The sequence below is a fragment of the Littorina saxatilis genome, linkage group LG16, assembly GCF_037325665.1.
Source record: "Littorina saxatilis isolate snail1 linkage group LG16, US_GU_Lsax_2.0, whole genome shotgun sequence".
NCBI classification, from domain to species: Eukaryota; Metazoa; Mollusca; class Gastropoda; order Littorinimorpha; family Littorinidae; genus Littorina; species Littorina saxatilis.
Window position 1 is genome coordinate 44,667,971 of NC_090260.1, and position 8,629 is coordinate 44,676,599.

At 41.6% G+C, this 8,629-nt stretch overlaps 1 long non-coding RNA gene across 1 annotated transcript; it reads left to right on the forward strand.

The window, feature by feature from the left end:
* The first annotated feature begins 981 nt into the window (after nucleotides 1–981).
* LOC138951110 (uncharacterized) lies at nucleotides 982–6,016 on the forward strand. Its single transcript, XR_011450991.1, has 3 exons — nucleotides 982–1,886; nucleotides 2,479–2,597; nucleotides 3,366–6,016. It is a non-coding gene; the product is annotated as an uncharacterized lncRNA (long non-coding RNA).
* The last annotated feature ends 2,613 nt before the right edge of the window (nucleotides 6,017–8,629 follow it).

Sequence of the window (8,629 nt, forward strand, 5' to 3'; positions counted from 1 at the left end):
GATCTGAAAAGATGTTGACGACATAATTTCAACACTTGATAGCGCATTCGTGGTTCGTGATTTCTTCACAAATTTTGAACACAGAATGTGTCACGTGGTTCCGTAGATGAAGTAGATCTTTGTACATGTAAATTTTGTTTTTAAAAGAAAATAACCGTTAATTACCGAACATTTTGTCGCACGCAAGATATGACGAAATTTTCAAATCGTTTACAAAAATGCTGTTCAAAAGTTCTGCAGTCTTTGCTGGATTACTTGAAAGACAGCAGTTTGATACACCGTTATCGCTTGACGTGTCGACATCAATTCCAGAGTTTTTGAAAAAGAAATTTAGTAAATATCTGCGATTGAAAAATGTATGCCGTGATGACGACACATCTTGCGTGCGACACCTTAAAATTCGGTTATCGAAAAAAAAAAATTCTCTCGAGATTTAGATTTGACGTTTGGTCTCGTCTGTAAAGCGATGTTTCAGGCATTCAATCAAACTAAATGCAATTCATTTGTGCTTCTTGTTATTTTTCTGTGGCATATTCAAAACACGAGGTATCACGATGTCCTTTTTCAGATGGCCGGTTTTGGCGTTATTTTTGACTTTAAACAAAGATAACTTCAAAACCGTTCAAGTCAGACACACGAAATTATGTCCACTATCTCTTCGCACATTCATCCACACACACACCAATTTTCAGCAGACACACGTTTTTAGAAACATTTTTATTGTAAAACAAAGTCGTCTTCTGTTCTGTGAGCACCTTTTGGCACTTAGTCATATATAGCTTGCACACCAACAAACAAGAGAAATTTAACTGGCAGTGTGACGATCAAACAATTCCATTAAAAAATATAGCTGGAACCCTAGCTGTTTTGCGCTTGGAGTATTCTCAAACAAATTTGGCATATATATATATATTTTCAGGAAAAAAAAGGTGTACTCCATACATTTGACCGTTGCAACATTAAAAAGTTTACCAAAACATTAAACCAAATGTTTCTTTTAATGTGTAATGACAAAAGCGGTTACCATTGATCAAATGCAGAGTTGTAAAGTTGTTATAATCATTAAACCATACTGATCGTATTTTTAGACAAACAAGCATACATAGTCTAATACGGCAATAATTATGTGTTCCCAGGTCTTGATCACAGGCGGAAGGTATCGTCCACTGGTCAAACCTTCTTTGTATCACTTAGCTCCTAGCCGCAATCGGGATTTTTTCCACCCCATTTCAAAGGACCAGACCATGCTGTTTTAAAGGTTATTAGAACCACTAACCGATGACTGAAGGTTAGAGAATGCACCTGAAGATGCCAAAAATGTAAAGAAATTCACCGAATAAAATAAAAAATGTATACCACATCAAAATACATACCATTTTCGTTAGTTAATTTGTGTTTACTATGTGATTTTGTATGAATATTTTATTGAAGTACCGTTCAGCCTCACACAGCCTCCGCGCGCTGTGATGCGCAACATTTTTCAGTTCGGTCGTCGTACTTTACGCTCTCTTGCTCCGCGTCAAAGAAACTACAATGGGTGTTTTGAAAGAGCAGAGCTAGCTCTATAATTTCGTATATTTTGAGAACTGGAAAACAAAGTGACCAAAAATTGCGGTTGAAGTTTTCAAAATCAAACTACCGACAACTTTATCACACTGCCAAATGAAATACACCATTCGATTCAGCTCGAATTTTTCTTTAAACAAGCAAAAAATGAAGTCAGTCCGACATGTGTCCTCCGAGCAAGACGCCCAAAACGAGGCTCGAATAGCTTTGCCTGCAGTTTTGAAAATGGCGCCCGGTGGCTCAAGCCGCGATTACCGACTCAACAAATTCGACCCAAGCATTCTTTTCGTCCGGCACATCGATTCAAGATGTTCTGTTCGGTAAGTTTAGACATATTAAAGTATTGATTGAATGTTTTTAATGGCGGATGTACGAAATGACAGAAGGTATTTTGTACTGAATTTGACGAAGCGGTTCGACTTCGATGGCCTGTCTGTGTTTCAAGCGGAAGGGTTGTGTTACGAACCGCTTTCGTTTTTTTCTCTAACCCAATAGAATCTAATGACGAAAATAATCATTGACAATGTAGACCTATCAAAAGATATAAAAAAAACTATTTCTGGTGCATCTACGAAATGAAAACATTGCATATTGTTCAAAAACTGATTTTATTCAGGTCACGTAACTTCTTCTTTTCTTGCACCAGCTGAGTGGAAACCAAAAGTAGAATTCACCAGCTGACTCTGAGAACGTTTTGCGGACTCGCAATGTTTCGCACATGTATGTCGACTTATTTCGTGTGAGAAAACAGATATTATAGATATATTTTTTATAAAATACTGGTAGCTGCTTTTTCATTTATTGAAAATGAAATAACTGACTTTTCTTCTTTGAGTTTGAATGGTGTTTTTCTTTCTGCAGAAGTAGTGTTTGATGTTATTGTTATAACTTACTTTTTGTTCTTTTCTCCAGATGACACACATGCACCAACAACTTGCTAACTATTTTCTTGCCTCTGGCCGTGGCGACCGGGGCTGACAAACAAGGTTTTGCTGCAGTTACAGAGGCAAAGTGGCAAGCCCTCTTCAGTGGTAAGTACTCGGTTGATCACAACTTTTTTTGTCTTATAGATATGCTTATGTATTTATAAACAGGCTAGCAATCCTTTGCGTCTTTTCTTTATCCACTAAAATTAATTACAAAATAATAATAGACATTGATAATTTGTATTTATTTCTTTGGCTGTCCCTTTTACTATACTGCAGCATAGTTCATGCACTGGTATATTGCTATTTCATATGTTACATGGATTTCCATTGGTCAATTGGGCAAAACTGAGCTCAGTGCAAAAGTGATATCGACGACATTTCCGTTGATATCAGTTTTGATATCGACGACCTCTTTATTGCTTCCCCACTTCAAAAACAAAAACACCTAAATTTTAAAACAAACAAATATATATAAAAATGTAATTATCCCAGAATTTAGTTGAGCAAGTGACTAAAGACTTTTTGAAAGAAAAAACATTTTGAAAAACTGAAAAGAACAAGAAAAGAGTGAACAAAAAGAAATGATAATCAGAGGGAGGGATATGGAACAGCCAAAACTGAGACAAATACTTTTGTAATTTCTTTACAATAAATACAAAATGTCCCGAGAATTAGCAATATATCTAACGACTGTGTGACGATATCTTCTGCTATTGGTCTGTTTCGACAGTGATATCAAAATCTCGACCTCCAGTCTCGATTTTGATATCACTGTCTCAACAGACCATAGCAGAAGATATCATCACACAGTCCGTCAATATTGGGTAATATTATCTTTTGGAACACAGACTGATATTGACTTTTTTTCAGGTCCACTCCTGGTTTGAGAAGCTCTTCCCAGAAGTTACCTTTCCTGTGGATCGGATTGGTGGTGTCATTGATCGCAGGGAGAAGCAATTCAAGGAGCACCTCAGTGGGGAGACAGGAACAACAGCATTTCTTCAGGTTGTCAGAGATCTTGATTCAGAGATGAGATTCCCAAATTTTGACATAAGAGGGTAAAGGAAGTTTGGCCCTTTGCGTTGCCCCTTGTGGGAGTCAGGGGGCTGAAGCTGATGCGTTTTTAGCATTTACATAACAAAAAATTGCTCAGAAATGAGTCTTAGCAGCAGAATATTTTGATTAGAACTTTGGGCATTGTTCATGCATTTCTAGAATGAATCTCACAAATAAACAACAACAGTCACTGAAAATAACATCACACTCACAGACTGACAAACACAAGTGTGCACACAAGGACAAATATGTGGTCAAATGGTCTTTCAACACGCTCTTGCCTCTCTATTTGTAGCCCAGTACTTTATTACACCACGTGCATTGTGCCTTCCCCGAACATTCAACTTTTGAACCGAATCTCCGAGACGGATGGAAAGTTTTCGTCCCTTCACTTCGGTAGTTATAATTTCGTCTTTCCACGCCCAAACCCATTTGTTCTTTAGCCCTTTATCAATCTCAGAAGCTAAAGCATGTTCTGTTTCTGCCAACAATCGCATTGACGACGCCATCTTGCTAAAGTGGCTAAAGTCAACAACTAAATCAGCCCATTTAGGAACTTCCGCGATGAAGACACTGATGATGAGGAGAAATTTGTTCCCAAATGGACAGTTCGTACACGGGTCTAAAGTTCATTTCGTAGATTTTTGGTTTTGAGCTCGGCGGAGATTTTTTTGTCGGAGGTATTGTCGGTCCGGACAATCAAAAACCGGTCTAGTCTTTTGGGCGATTCAGTCATTGGCAGGTCAGATTTTTGATAATCAACCTCTACCCCCCCCCCCCCCCCCTTCCCCCTTTTTTTTCTCAAGGGATCTGGACGATTCATGGAAAACGGTCCTGGGGATCAACTTTTGAGCAGAATTCCGCGAAAAAGGGGAAGAATCTCATCTCTGTTGATTTTGTTTCTGATGCACTCAGCCACCTTGGGTTAAGAAGGGGAGAACTTCTTGGACGGAGAGTGCATACACTACTTGGTAGGTATGCAACATATTATGTACTGGTTAGCCTGTAATGTACTGTCTTGATTTCATTTTCAAAATATAGTTTTTCATAATAACTATATCGCTGATAGCTCTACACTTTTACTTTTAGGGTGTATTGCAATTAACTTTGGAAAAAAGGTTAAGCAGCTGTTTATGTTTAAACATAAAATTACTCACGAGACCTTTAGCTAAACCCATGTGACATTGGTAAAAAAAACCAGCATGAGCGATTGCTAGTGCTGGCGATCTTGTATTTCGGCAAAAAATTGTGAACTCTGATGAACTTGTTCGTCCTGATCGCAGGATACAGCTTGCTCTATTTAATCTGAATTTATGCCAAACGAGCTTTTATTAAATAATTTGAATTTAAACCAATTGTTTGTTTTACATTTGAGAATATGCGTCTGCATGTGTTGAACTGCTTCTGTCTCTAGTCAATTTAGAATGTATGTAGCACAATGGCCTGTCAGTGCGAAAGGATTTGCATGCACCCACAAGCTGGTTGCAGCATTTTTCTGGGAGGGTTTAGGTATATTTTAACTGGGACTTTAAACCATCTAAACAATGTTCAGGGTTTGGTAAAGCATTTCCTCCTGCATAACTGCAGTAAGTTATCACTCATCACTAGGTTGCAGCTCACTTGCTGTGAAATTTGAAGGTCGTTGCTTGATGATTTCATGGACATCGCAGTAAACCGTGACAACTGCACAGGTAGCTGCAGCTGGCTCAAGGAAAGCTTGTACGTGGTAAGAATTTGGAGGACAGGCCAGGGATATCCCGGCTCACCCTGGTCGTTGCTAGCTATAGCTGTGACATGGTCGCGGATATATATAGCTGTGACTACCACATATAGGTCCGGGTAATCGTGGCTAGCTGCGAGGTAATCGCGGCTAGCTGCGACCTAATCGCGGTATATAGCTGTGACTATATCAGGAACAGGTCCGGGTTACCGCGGTTAGCTGCGACCTGGTCGCGGCTAGCTGTAACCTGCTTGGGTCTATAATAATTCATCGTGGCTTGCCACGACTAGATCGCAGCTAACTGCGACTAGATCACAGCTAGCTGCGACTACATCACAGCTAGCTGCGACTAGATCACGGCAAGCCGCAGCATGATCCCAGGAACATCGCGGCTAGCTGTGACCTGGTTGCGGCTAGCTGTGACCTGGTCGCAGCTAGCTGTGACCTGGTCGCGGCTAGCTGTGACCTGGTCGCGGCAAGCTCACAGTAAGGGGTCCAGGACATCGCAGCTAGCTGCTGCTAGGTCGCGGCAAGCTCGCAGGGAACATCGCAGCTAGCCGCGACCTCATCACATCAAGCTCGCGGGTGGGATCTCCATATAAGGATATATAACTACATCGCAGCTAGCTGCGACTTAGTCGCAGCAAACTTAATTTGCATGGTAAATTACGGCCTCGCGGCGACCTCGCAGCGAGGCTCGCTGCGACCTCGCTGCGAGGCTCGCCACAGGGCCTTTTTTTCTGTAAGGGAGTACGTCAGCTTGATTTTATTCCTGGCTGTTATGTCAGCACTAGAACACCAGTAAAAGCCTATTGGAACGAATTTATTTGTTTTGCAAAGCTTTGAGCACTGCGTAGAGCTCGAAAATAGCAGACATTGATTCTCTTTCGGCCAAGGTAAACAGCCTTAAGATGTCCCAGCACACAATTTACGCAAGACCCGGATATGAGGAAATCACGCAGTCTGGCCTCTATCCAGACAACACCAGTGAGGTATCGGGGGCGCAATGGGCAGTCTCGAAAAGAGCATGGTGTAACAGCAAGTTGTGTAATTAACTGGATTGAATAACAAAGTCGACACAATATTTCAGAAACAATTTAGTGTGGAAGAATTAGGCGTCTAATAAGCCAAGAGGACCCGATCTTCGGAAATACGAAGAACAAGTCGCGTAAGGCGAAATTAATACATTTAGTCAAGCTGTGGAACTCACAGAATGAAACAGAACGCACTGCATTTTGTCACAATGACCGACGGTAGTCCTCCGCTCATACAAAAGGCAGTGAAATTGACGAGCCTGTTTTAGTGCGGTAGCGGTTGCGCTGTGCTGGGTAGCACGCTTTTCTGTACCTCTCTTCGCTTTAACTTTCTGAGCGTGTTTTTAATCCAAACATATCATATCTATATGCTTTTGGAATCAGGAACCGACAAGAAATAAGATCAAGTTTCTGTGAAGGCTGCGAAGGTGCTGCCTTGGCAGCAGTCAAAGAAGACAAGCTAATAGAAGCAAAGTGTAGCGCACTTTTCCAGGAATTTATGGAGAAGGAGCTCATGACCAGGTTGACAAGCCTGAGGGAAGAATTTGTGAAGGGGGCATCAGGGACTGCAAAGCCTGAGGGCGGGAAGAAGGGGGAGGAAGTAGTTAAGGGAAAGGCTGATAGGGGGAAAGGAGAGGATGATAGCGTCAAACTGTTGGCAGAAATGGCAGAGAGGGATAGAAGAAAGGCAAACTTGGTGTGGTTTGGTGTGCCAGTGAGCAACTCAGACGATGCACAAACCAGAAAATCAGATGACACTATTTTTGTGAAGAAGGCATGCTCGCAGGCCTTGGGGATAGAGGTAGAGATAGCCAGTTGTAAAAGGCTGCACTCGCAGTCGCAGGGGTCAGAGGGAAAGAACAAAAAACCTCTGTTGGTCACGTTGAAAGATGGCACCCAGGTGGATAGTGTTTTGAGGGAAGCCAGAAAACTGAAAGACAATGAAACTTTTAAAGGAGTTTTTATCAAGAAGGATTGTACCCCTTTAGAAAGGGCAGAGATGAAGAAGCTGGTAGAGGAAAGGGACCAGAAGAGGGAAGCGACAAGGGAAAAGAAGGGAACAGAAACATGGGTCATCAGAAATGGAAGGGTGGTGAATGTGAACAGAAGAAACCAGCCAGTAGACAAACCAGTGGCAGAGCAGGGGGTGGGGACGATAGTACTGGAAGAAAATGCGGAGAAGGGAAGAGAGTAAGAGAAAAGAAAGGAACTCGGGGAGGGAAGGGGAGTAAGACAGAGGATAAGAGCTCTAACTTGGGAGCAAACTGTACAAAGAAAAACCTTTTTTGTTTTTACACTAACAGTGATACTCTGCTTAACAAAAGGGCAGAGCTTTTACATACGATTGAGTGTGATAGGCCTGACATCATTTGTGTAACTGAGATTTTACCAAAATTTTCTAGATTTACTGTGGATTTGTGTGAAATAAAGATTGATGGCTACAGTTGTTTTACTAACATCCAGGGGGGTGTACAGGGGACTAGGGGGGTGGTTATGTACGTACGTGAACAGTATGGAGCGCAACAGATTGTTCTAGATGGCAACCATGCAAGAGTTTTAGAGTCTGTGTGGTGTGAGATACCACTTGTGAAGGGAGATAAGCTTTTACTGGGAACTGTATACAGGTCGCCAAACAGCTCTGTGGACAATAACAATGCACTGAACACTTTACTGAAAGAAATTACAACGAATAGAACTCATGTGCTAGTGACTGGAGACTTTAACTATCCTGAAGTGAACTGGAGCGAAGGCACGTCACCGTCTAACGCAGAACATAAGGCCACTGTGTTCTTGGACACGATCAGAGACACTTTCTTGTATCAGCATGTTGTGGACCCTACTCATTGTCGAGGTGATCAGCAACCTACTCTCATTGACTTGGTGTTAACGAATGAGGAAGGCATGGTTGCGAATCTAAAACATCATGCGCCTTTAGGTAAAAGCCATCACCATTGTTTAATGTTTGAGTACATATGCTATGCCGGTAAGATAGACCATGGGTCTGAGGGGAAGTTCGCCTATGCCAGGGGGGACTATGACTCGATGAAAACTAAGTTTGCATCTCTCAACTTAGCAAACAAAATTGAAGGACTCAAAGCACAGGAGGCATGGGACATTTTGTCCAGCAATATAGAGACACTAGTGGGTGAATATGTTCCTCATGTTCGGAGCAATGGACCCAATAGGAAAAGAAAACCTCTGTGGATGAATGAAAAAGCATTGGCCAAAGTAAAAAAGAAACGTTCAGCATATCAGAGATATATGCAAACTAGGGAAGGGGCAGACTACTTATTGTATGTAAAGGCCAGAAACCAAGCTAAGAA